The 12,763-nt window shown below is 41.1% G+C and overlaps 1 long non-coding RNA gene across 1 annotated transcript; it reads left to right on the forward strand.

Moving 5' to 3' along the window:
- The first annotated feature begins 7,995 nt into the window (after positions 1–7,995).
- On the forward strand, positions 7,996–12,411 carry LOC128318171 (uncharacterized). The gene is made up of 3 exons (XR_008301640.1): positions 7,996–8,340; positions 10,109–10,228; positions 10,663–12,411. It is a non-coding gene; the product is annotated as an uncharacterized LOC128318171 (long non-coding RNA).
- Positions 12,412–12,763: the final 352 nt, after the last annotated feature.

Here is a 12,763-nt window from a genome sequence, read left to right on the forward strand (position 1 = left end):
TCCTTTGTTTGGTTTTTCCCTTCTCTCCGCATCGACAATAATTACATTTTAACAATGAAATGTCAGACAGAGCCAGAACAGCGCCCGTTCCTGGGTGGTGAGTAGTCTGAGATTTAGTGAGCTTACCGAAGAGGAATCTGTAAAAACCCTAAAAGGAAACATGGCTACAGATCTTTAACTTTATTTAACAGATAATCTACAGATCAGTCGTTATCTCTCACGCTGTCTCTATGAGCACCAACACTGCAGCTTTACTGCAAATGACTGTAACTTCACCACTATTTTTAAAATCCCCATTTATACCCACTCCCTAGGGAATTCTGATCAATCCCACTGCCCCAAACTAATTATAACTAATCCTGTCCTCATGCCTGATCTCAAAATATTTCTAACCAACTCCATGTGTTCCTGAAGAATTCTGATGAATCCCATCCACTTCTGAAGGAATTTTGACAAATTAAACTCATTCTGACCAATTCCACCTGCTCTTGACGGAATTCTGACAATCCCACCCACTTCCAAAGGAATTCTGACCAATCCCACCCACTCTCGAGGGAATTCTGACCATTCAAGCCCACATCCAAGGGAATTATATCCAATCCCATCCTTTCGAAGGAATTCTATCCAAGCCTACCTAATCCCTGAAGGAATTCTGACCAATCAAGTCCTCTCCTGAGAGAATTCTGGCCAAACATGTTATTTTTATCATTGTTATTATTTGCATCTGCTTACCACATTTTTGATGGACTTTGTTGATTCTATTCGTTGAAATATTTTAATCTAAACCTCCATGAATGTTCCACCTTTCTGACTATGTAATGTTAGCAAACTTAGCTAGGTAGTGGTGGTAGCATGACACTTGCGTGTTTTTTAAATATATCTGGAGAACAGAAATGTCTAATGTAACTGGCCTCTCTAACAGAGCGACTGGTCCTGGCCTGGTACAATGGTCTAGAACCGCCGGTGAGCGTCAGACACGTCTGGGGTCAGTCACATGTCAACTGTCGAACCACTAGGACACTTTATGTTGTGATAACTAATGCAAAACAAAACAAACTACCATTACAGACCATTAGAAACTATTACAGACCATTACAGACCATCAGAACCCACAGAGAGCTGTAATGGTTTCCATGATTTCTCTTCAGTGCATTAGGCAACTTGTTTGTGTTTTCCTCCATGGTGTTTATGCTTCACCTTTCATTACCTGAAGTCTGAAATGTGGCTCAGCTTAAGAGCCGTGTGTGTGTGTGTGTGTGTGTGTGTTTAAGAGGCTTGTAAGAGTCACTGCACAGTCCGAAAAGAGCCCTGTTTATTTGCCCTGCTGAACTTCTCCTGTCAGACTTGGCCTTGGAGTCTGTGTGTGTGTGTGTGTGTGTGTGTGTGTGTATGCCTTGAGCCTGCTATGGGCTGGGCAACTCTACTTTTACAGACTTTAAAAAATCCCCAATGCCTCATTTATGGCTAAATATTTTTCGTATGCAGGCCGATGAGGTGGTTTTCTCCTTAATTGGGTAATCGATCAATCAATCAATCAATCAATCAATAAAATCACCAGTTTGATGGAGTGTTATGGTGATGGACAGATTTGCAAAAGGACTCATACTTTCTGAAGAAAATACTGTGCTTACAAACATAAACGAATTGAGAAATAAACAGATAAAATTGAGAAATAAACAGAATGGAAAAAAGAACAATGAAAAAAAAGAAATTTTAAAAAGGGTATGAAAATGGAAAAATTTAAAATTAAACAAAGACAAATCACAGAAAAAAGAGTGAAAGAAACAACATAAGAAAGGGGGAGGAAAAAAGAAAGATGTTACAGTAAGGATGTGATGATTTAATAAACTAATGTACGCGTTGTGATTTAATTGGAAGCTGCTGATTGGTTGGCTGCTGTAACGCCTCTTATGACATCATCAGGTGTGAATTTAAATTCTCCAGCAAACTTTCACAGCTGTTTTTTAAAATCCACTCACTGAATTCACCACATTATTATTATTATTGCTCTTATTTCCAGGGTAGAGCGTTTGGAACATTCTGGAACTGTCACAGGTTTCACAGAGCCTCTGTAGTACGCATGCTAAAGATTGTACATTAAATAGGGCGCAGTGTTAGTGTGCACTGCAGGAGACGTGGATTTATTCAGTGATGTGGGAATTGTGTGTGAGATTTTATAAGCCATTTATCTCTCGCTAATCGCTCACACAGGGATTCAGACAGACACTTTCTCACACCGCACCAAATCACCGGAACATTGTTCTCCAGTTCTGTCCCGGTGAGGATCACACACTCCACACACTCCTAAACACACACACACACACACACACACACACACTCCTAAACACACACACACACACACACACACGTCACACACACACTTTTATTCCACAGCATTTTATCAACACTAACACAGTGTCTGACAGTCTGAGTGCACTACAGAGAACGCTTTACATGTCATCACTCACATTAATACAGCACCAAAACACATATTATACACACAGTGGGTGTGTCCCAAACTACACTCCCTATTCACTATATAGTGCACATAAACACCATCATCAGTCCACTGTGGGCGTGTCCCAAACTACACTCCCTTTTCACTATATAGTGCACATAAACACCATCATCAGTCCACTGTGGGCGTGTCCCAAACTACACTCGCTATTCACTATATAGTCCACTGTGGGCGCGTCCCAAACCACACACCCTATTCACTATATAGTCCACTGTGGGCGCGTCCCAAACCACACACCCTATTCACTATATAGTCCACTGGGCATGTCCCAAACCACACTCCCTATTCACTATATAGTCCACTGTGGGCGTGTCCCAAACCACACGCCCTATTCACTATATAGTGCACATAAACACCATCATCAGTCTACTGTGGGCGTGTCCCAAACCACACGCCCTATTCACTATATAGTCCACTGTGGGCGCGTCCCAAACCACACGCCCTATTCACTATATAGTGCACATAAACACCATCATCAGTCCACTGTGGGCGTGTCCCAAACCATGCACCCTATTCACTATATAGTCCACTGTGGGCATGTCCCAAACCACACGCCCTATTCACTATATAGTGCACATAAACACCATCATCAGTCTACTGTGGGCGTGTCCCAAACCACACGCCCTATTCACTATATAGTCCACTGTGGGCGCGTCCCAAACCACACGCCCTATTCACTATATAGTGCACATAAACACCATCATCAGTCCACTGTGGGCGTGTCCCAAGCCACACACCCTATTCACTATATAGTCCACTGTGGGTGTGTCCCAAACCACACGCCCTATTCACTATATAGTGCACATAAACACCATCATCAGTCCACTGTGGGCATGTCCCAAACCACACGCCCTATTCACTATATAGTGCACGTAAACCCCCTCACTGTGGGCACGTCCCACAGGTTCAAAATGGCTTGCTTTTCTCCCATAGACAGCTCTCTGGTCTTCATGTTGGTTTATCCATTTTAACAACAGATGCAGACTTCACAGGTGAAACCCAGGGCTCAGACTAAGAGCAGACATTCAGAGCTATTAATTGTTTAAACAATCAGTCTAACAAGTCACACCTAGACAACACGAAACACCTGTCAGTGACAGGGTCCTGTATTTCTGATCATTTGGAAAAATGGGTGCGTTTGAACATTCAGAAACAACTTAGGACGTGGGTGGGTTATCACGTTTAGATGTAAATATCAGGAAATGAAAGCTGAAATTCTGATCTATTATCTCATATTCATCTTTTGAGCTCAAACTCAAATATCTTCAGTGTATAGCAAAAACAAAAAAGGATACTGTACAATAATCTACAGTCACTGACAGGAAACCCAACACTCTATTAGCAGTATAATCACCTTCGACCAGTTTATACCAGTTTAGCCACCAGTCTTCTTTTCTCACCTCTAATTAATGAGGCATTTTGTCCACAGAGCTGTAAACTCACAGGTTTATCTGATGAAGCGATTACAGTTCCTGAAGTTCACCAACAATTGCTACACGATCAGACTTAGTGAGTAGAATAGCATACAGTATATCAAATATAGTGAATAGTGTGCGTGTGTGTGTGTGTGTGGTTTGGGATATTTGATCTGAACAACAAATAAACCTCTTCCCCTTGTCTACAGGGCCTGTATGGCTGCTGGAAAACCAGGAAAGTCATTAGCAAAAAAAAAATCCTGAATTGTCTGTGAAAAATAATAAAATAAAATAAAATGTGCAAGGGGAAAAAGTGGTGTTCTGAGTTCCTGTAATTCCCCAACCTGTGGGATTAATTAGCGTTGTTCAATACATCGTTAGCTTTACTAGTTAGTATTTTACACTAAATATCAGTTACACTTAATTTAGCCCAGAATGTGCACTTTACCTCAGGAAGGCTACAAAAATGATGAAGGTCTGAAACACAGATCACAGCACGACCACGAGACTGCGGGACAGAGTCAGTCGTTTAAAACATAATGGCCTATTAGTGTTTATATGAGCTTCATCTCATTTTCCTGTGGATATTCGGTTTCGCTGGCCGTGGAGTTTGTTTTTGGTACTGGATAAGTCAGGGAAAGTCCTGGAACATGGCGTGACTGGCTGATTAATGAGCAGGTGGAAGGGTTCATCTGATAAAGTGGCTCCTGAAAGGTGGCAATAACAGAGAACTCATTTAGTGCAAAGTGTTCAGATTGATAAATATGTATTAATTAAATAAATAGGAAATGGATTTAGTTCTTAACTCTGTTATGGAGAGATAATAGCTATAAAAACACACCTCACCTTCAGAGTAATGCGTAATGAGAGGTGTGTGTCTGTTCCTGAGCTGCTGGATGTTTTCAGAACGTCACCTGCCGAGTTTTTATGAACTGCACAAAAGGAAGCTGTAAAACTGACGAAAACATTCAGGACCAATCCGAGCAGGACCATTAAACTGCCCTGGCAGCCATTCTTTCCCCAAATCTGGCTGTACGTACACACCCAGGTGAAGATAAAGTGTAGGAGACTCACAGGGAAAGGAGGAATTAGGAAATGTGCCAGTGACCTTGGCCAGATCATTACTGCCCAAAGTGTGACTATTAAACGTGAAATTTTCCAACATTAAGCTTTATGTGTTCGGCTCAGTTTCTGTAACGAACACCGATAATCAGGGTTAAGGATCTAGTTTCGCTTTCAGAGACAATGTTCAGGTCATGTTGAGCTGAGAGGAACAACGGGGAAGAACAGAGATCATTATTTTGATCAGGAACACATGGACTGATGAGACTGAGACGTTTGCGATATTTGTTGATAATGTTGATAATAATATTACGATATTATTTTTAATATCATATAAACATTCACTGATGAATACCTAATTATCACAACACTGTGTAGAACCAAAAAGTGTACGAATTACTGATCAGAAGTAAGACCTTTCAAAATATCGATGATTACTTACGAATAAATATTGAATATATCAATGTATTGAAGTAGCTTTTTAAATGTCAGGGCATCAGGTGAGCGACATCTTTGGTCCATATGTGCTGGTTAAAATTCATCATGTGTCTATGATAAAATTGTGCAAATTGTCAAACATCCCAATTTACACCAGTTGAATTCTGGATTCTGATTGGTCAGAAGGCGATGAAGGTGGACGCTCCACAAAAACGGCTGTAATAGCTGATACGATGAAGTTTTCTTGAAGTAAGGAGATATTTATGTAACATGTATGGAAGGAGTCTCCAGTGTCAGCGCTTTGTAACAGTCAGAGGTAAAGCTGTAACTGTAAATTTTCAGACGTCTTCAGGACAGAGGATTTTACGATTCTTTGCGGTTTCTCGCTAACATGCGTAACAAGCTGTGTTTTTTTATAGCTCCTATAACGTAAGCGATGACAGGAACCTCCAGCTTCTTGTAACGTTAAATGTAACTATAAACTGATAAAAATATAATACGATGTCTCATTCTTTAAATAATATAAAAGCATTGTCAGATTTTTTGTTTTTATATTAGGAATGTAGTTTTAGCGAGTTCGCTGTAACTCTCGAGCGTAATGTATAGAATATCTCAAGCGGCGTTATTTTTTACACACTTTATCACAGTCAGATCGTTTCTGCTGATAATATTTTACCACAAGTCACAATAAATAATCATGCATGCTAAATAATCACAACATAAGGAATAATCATGATTATTGGCACGTGCTTTCATTATGACTGGACCTGAAGAAAAAGAACACAATCCGTGCTGGATCCCGGGTCGCGGCGCTTCACACGTCCGTCCCTGCGGTTGATTTATGGAGGTTTTAGGTTTCTTTTTACACAACAACGTGGATTTATCGACTTGGACTGCTCGTCTTCAGAGAGTGAGTGCACAAGCGTTCTGCCGATTGCACAAAGCTGACATCTTCAGGACTTTAATGATGATCTCACGGGAACGGCGATAAAAAAGAAGAATAAAGAGAACATGGAAATAAAGAGAGCAGAAGAAATATTATAGCTCTGTTAGAGCAGCTGTAATTTATCATTGTGGGAATTTCATATCTTTGGTGTGATGGGAAGGAATAAATTGAGGGCGAAAGTAAAAAAGTAAAAAAGAAAACAGGAATTTGTACATCAGTTACACGGAGTCCAAAGAGGAAGAGGAAACGAGGGAATGTGGCAGTGGTGGTGATCAGTTCCACATTTCCACCTCGAGTTTGAGAAATGCAAAGCGTTTGAGTTGGAACACACTCGTCTCACGCAGGCCTGAGAGTTTAACACAGTTACATGTGCGTGATTGATTTTGACACAGGAATTCACATCAGGTCCAGTCTGCAGGCGTGTGTGTGCGTGTGTGTGTGTGTGTGTGTGTGTGTGTGTGTGTGTGTGCGATACGGTTTTGTTATTAGAGCACAAGCACAAGTACACGACTCTGTGGCCTCCTGAACCCCGACACATGTGTCTATTACATCAAAGCCATTCTGAATGTGTGCAGTTTATCACAGCACTTTAGCCCTATGTCGTGTGACTAGAATGCTAGCTGAAGGACTAGCATGTTTATAGTAATGCTGGTAAATGAGCTAGTGTGTTTTACTATAATGCTAGTTCATGGTAATACTAGTTAATGGGTTAGTCTGTTTACTGTAATGCTAGTTTATGAGTTAGCCTGTTTATTGTAATGCTAGGTTATGAGATAGACTGTTTATTGTAATGCTAGTTTATGAGTTAGCCTGTTTATCTTAATGCTAGGTTATGAGTTAGCCTGTTTACTGTAATGCTAGGTTATGAGTTAGCCTGTTTATCATAATGCTAGGTTATGAGTTAGCCTGTTTATTGTAATGCTAGGTTATGAGATAGAGTGTTTATTGTAATGATGGTAATTGGTTTATGATGGCACTGAAATAGCAGTTAGAAACAAAGGATTTGAGGCACCCAAATAAACTGCAGAACATCTGAATTTGACATCCAGAGCTTGTGAGCTAGCCAGAGGTCATATGTGAGACCTCCAGGATTTTCTTGTGGAATAAGGTGTGATGTGAGGCAGAGATCCAGAGATCGTGTGAGTTATCCCCACTCACAGAAAAAGGGTTCTTCAAGAGTTCTTTGGATAGGTATGTGGGCCATGTGTTGAAAACCTGCATTTCCCCATTTTCCTCTCTTTTCCAACTACAGCATCTGCATGTTTGGCAGCAGGACAAGGCCTCTGGATTTGTCATGCTTGTCTACCGAGAGCGTAGACGTTCCGTCTTCAGGGACGTAAGAAAGTGAAGGGCCCTTCTGGATTTTCCTTCGAGCTCAGTTTGAGGTTTGGCCGATACGCCTCATTTCAACCCAGAACCAATCAGGCCGGGTAAAACGGGACTAAATGTTCACGCAAAAATCCAGCTTTCAGGCCCCCAGAGCCTTACATGAGTCTCTGAAGCTGGCTAAAGTTCAAACCGTGTCATGTGGTGACCTTTTTGGCGAGGTGTGTTTGGATCACATGGCACATTTCCATTCTGTTGGAACGCAGAACCAATTGAACATGGAACGATACTCTGTAGGGCTTGAGAATGTGATGTCATGCAGACTTTTTGGGTTTTGAACAGTTAGGAGACATTAAAATACTTCACTTGGCTAACCTTATTTAGTCACAGGGACATTGCAAGGGCGGGTTTAGAGAGTTTAAGCTCCTCCCCTCCTAAATAATGTATTACATTATTAATTTAAATCCTTAGTAGTTTTCCTCATTCAGCCTTCATTACCTCAACCTTATGATCGCATTTTCTAATTCATAATATACTGAGGATGGGCAGGGCACTAGGACCTGGGGGAGGCTGTTGCTGCTACTCTGATCCAACATTTCCTTGGCTGTGTTACTCGCAAGAGTAAAGACTGTAAGGTCAGTGATTAACTACTGAAGTTGTGGCAGGGTGTTGGCTAAAAGCTTACTAAGATAAAATTTCATGAAATAGTGAATAGTTACAGAATGAAAATACCTAGCGACCAAATGAATTTGGGGAATTATGGTTAATATACATAGCTATCTGTGGAGTTTTTACCCAGTTGCTACCTGCTTGTTAGCTAGAAAATGGGATGGGGTATACAGCACTAACATCTGATGACAACTATCTTAGGCTAAAGCACAATTTTAGTGATCAAGAAGAAAGTGTGAGGGTGACACACAGATATTTTAGGGCTTTTTTTTTCCCTTTTTTTAAAAAGTAAATTCTCCTAGGGGACTGTGCCCCAGACCTCCGTGGTAATGGCCCCTACACATCTGACAACCAAAATTCTCTCTGTGTTTAGAATTAAAACAACTGAAAACGTTGACCAGAGCAGGAAAATGTAATGAGTTGATTTGCCTGTTAACAAGTCACAGGGCAGTTGGATTTCTGCAACCCGTTAAACAGGAGAGGTGTGGAGTCTGAAGGCATCTGGGGAAAATCTGATCAGAACTGAGTTCTGGCACAAGGCACAGTTAAAAAAGACCGGGACTAGGATTAGATCCTCGCTTGGATTTGACTGAAGATCAGATTTGAATCCAGTGTGTCTCAGGTGCATTTAGATTTGTATGTTTGTTTGCTGTGCGAAATGACCAAGTGTAAACAGGTCCTAGATCGGATACATATCTGATATGTGGTGATTTGGTGGTAATGAGAACGCAAGGTCAGGAATTGTGTGATTGTTACATTACACTGCACATGCACATGCACCTCATAGGAGCAAGACAAGCAAAAGCTCTTTGCCTGGCCTTTTTTGGTCTTCTCATGCTGATCATGAGCAGCTGACGAGCTCCAGCTGAAATCCGGAGCATATCATCTGCATATTACTCAAATTATCAGTGCTGAAGTGAAGGATCGTCTCGCGAGTCCGCCGTTTGTTGTTGTTCATGACTTGGATGGTGTGCATGACGTTATTGATGTGGTTGCTTCATTACAGGTTGTTTCAGGGCAGATTTCTTTACAATAATGACACAAGATCAGGTATGAGCAATAATAACGTGAACATTGCCTGCCTGGCTTGCAGTGAGCAAAAAAAAAAAAAAAAAAAAAAAAAAAGAGAAAACTTCAACGCATGGCTTGATTTTCCCAAAATACAGAACAGCTGTTTTCAAAATTGAAATAATGAGGTGGGTGTAACATGCAGGAGGGAGAAGCAGGACCTTAATGCTCAACATGTTTGAGACTGGGTTAAAGCAGGCGTATCCGTAACCCAGAATCAGAACTGACAGACGCGGGGTCAACATCGAGAACAAGGCTCTAGGTGAAACCGAGGACCTCACAAGCAAAATGCAAGGCAAGACTTCCCAAACCACACATGAAAGCGAGGGTATAAATGCATAAAGTAATCAGGGGTAACAAGCAACAGGTGAACACAATCAGGGAAAACAACGAGTCTAAAAGAACGAGGTCTAACAAGGACACTAAATGATGACCAAATAGGAAATTGGAAAATAAAAAGGGACAGATGGGAGAACCAGGTACCCACAAGTTTTTATTAGCAGTTCACAGGCAGTTAGCTTCACAGACTCCATCACTATGAGCTGTTCTCAGAGCCAGTGAGCGCAGTTCAAAAGCTACCTCAATATTTACATTTACATTTTCAGCATTTGGCAGATGCCCTTATCCAGAGCGACTAACATTTATCTCATTTATACCCCTGAGCAGTTGAGAGTTAAGGGCCTTGTCCAAAGTCTTAACCACTGAGCTACGACTGCCCAATACTTGCGTGGACGAAGTTCCTTGTATTCAGAGATGGGTTACGCAGCTGCTTAAGTGGATTTTCTGGTAAGTGTTGTCCGTAAATATTCACTCATCAAGATAAGCAATGTCTCTGATTACGACCTGCATCCTCTGTATGGAAAAAATATTTCCTGCACTTATTATTAACTAATTAATAGCGTCGTATTTATGTATTTAATATTGTCCTTGAATGACATTCCATAGTGTTTACAGCCAAAGCATAAATTTCAGCATGATACAGTATATTGTGGTTACATCAATAATGCTACCAATAATTTTCTTGTGCTAACTAGCTAAGTGTTTAACAGTCTCTAGCTACAGTAATTGTGATAACTTCTAGCTAGCTAACTTCAAGGTAATCTTCACTTGCTATGGTTGTCATCAGCTGTAATCAGGTGCTTCTAGTTCTCCTACTGTTAAATTGTTTTAAACAGTTTTATCCAGTTGATAGTTTTACTTGTTTTTTTTTCTGATGGAAGACTCTACGATCCAAACATGCATCAGTGACATGCAGCCTGAGCAAACCTCATCTTCAGGTCCTTCTCGCAAAGATGGAGATTCTCGTCACGATGCGAACCAGTTGTGAAAACCCCCATGATATCATCACCATCAGAACCGGTTCCTCAGCAATATCATCTAACGCAGGAGCCATGGGGTACTGACTGATCTTCATAGATCAAGGTGGTGCTCAACTCCTAGTGCAGGTCTTCGTCATGTTTGTCTTCTGTGCATTAAGGCTTCAGGAGCTGGTACACACTTACATACAGCCCACCTACATTCAGCTAAAGACTGGTGGAGTGGAAGGGGGGTGTTTTATCGAGGCCCACGATTTCTAGCCTTGCTCCTGTCCCTACTGTTCATTCTGTCCTCATTGGTTTGGGAATTAATATCGTCAGGAGCCTCAGTCATTACACAGTTTAAAGTCCATCAGCCTCACTCCCTTGAGACCTTCGAGGAGAATCTCCTGCTCTTCTGTGAGCACTTGATCTTTGAATGATGAGCTCTTGTGCACCAACTCATCCACCATATCTGTATTGTGTTTGTATTTCAATCTCTCACTTCATGTCATGCAGCATTTGCTTGAATTGCTTCTTTTTTTAATCCTTGAGTGGTACTGTGCATCTTTTATCTCTTGGTGCTTCTCTACACTTTCTTATCTAACTGTTGCTGAGCTCTTACTGTAGCTGCTCTCTGATTATAGCTTAAACAGTTCCATGTAGAGAGGAACCCTTGGAGGAACCCTGTGTGGAATGGTTTCCATTTCAGCTTCAAAAAGAAATCCTTTAGAAATCTAAGATTGTTAAACGTTGGAAAAACCTTTTTAGGAGCCATTTTTCTAATGAAAGTGTGGAAAATTAAACATAAAAATGTTAACATTAGCACTAATCAGGCTCACGTGTCTGCAATGGTTAATATTGTAACATCAGTACTGGGTCAGAAGCTGACCTGCTGAAGATTCCTGGTGTTTGTAATGGAAAAAAAAAGCCTCATTTCTGGTCAGCTGCCTACGCCCCCGTGTTCTGTTCCTCATTAGTCACAATCAGAGATTTCTGAGATTTAATCTGTCTTTAATCTGTCTAACCGAGTCCAGACGCTCGGCGTAGAGCGTGTGAGTTATTTCATGTGTGAGGATGACCGCGGATTGCTTTACACTCTACACTGGATCTTTATGGCCATTAAATTCGACACTCTCCTTTTTTTTCGCTGAAATGTTGGCAAGACGTCGGAGAATTCCGATGCGAGATTTCTTTCTTTTTTTCCTTCCCAACATTTGGAAACAATGAAATCCAAAAGCACACTTAAGCATAATAATAAGGAGAAGAATACAGCCCAGTTTAAATTGTCCGTGCACCCTGACGGCCCAATAAAAACCCATTAAATTTGTCTAACACCCCCCAATTATAGTGATTTATAACGTGTGTCCACTGTAGCAGGTTGATCCTCTCGCAAAAAAAATAAATAAATAAAATAAAATTCTCTGTGTTTTTCACTCAGTGTTTTTCAGACAAGCTCACAGATTTCACAGTGATGGTATCGAGTCTCGTCACAAAATCAGACACCCGATTTCAGCGCCAAAGTCAACACTCTGAAAGTAAACACCGTCTCGTAAAATAGCTTAACGAGATAAAAGTTGTGTCTCAGAGGGGAAATAGCGTACGAACGTCCCATCAGGAGGTCGGCTTTAAAAACAGAATCATCACGCCACACGGAGAACGTTAACACGACCTGCAGGTGGAAATTCTGAGATTCCTGTGTGACTTTCTCTGGGAAATTTACGACTGGAGCGGGCCTGGACCACACCGTACTGCACACACACACACACACACACACACACACACACACATGGTTGAGGAGAACAGAAGTGTTTCCTTGACTCTCTTCATTCCCTCAGCTGTGCTCAGGTCTGTGATAATAATTAGTTTTATGATACATTGCAACATCCTGAAGAAAACACACACAAACTTCTCACATCGTTCACGTGAAAAATTCACACGTGTGATTTTTAGACACTTCACAGCTTGTTCTCCACCTGTAGCACGTGTTTATTTTTCACAGGTGATTTTTTTTTTTACACATCAA

The sequence above is a fragment of the Pangasianodon hypophthalmus genome, chromosome 4, assembly GCF_027358585.1.
Source record: "Pangasianodon hypophthalmus isolate fPanHyp1 chromosome 4, fPanHyp1.pri, whole genome shotgun sequence".
Classification (NCBI taxonomy): domain Eukaryota; kingdom Metazoa; phylum Chordata; class Actinopteri; order Siluriformes; family Pangasiidae; genus Pangasianodon; species Pangasianodon hypophthalmus.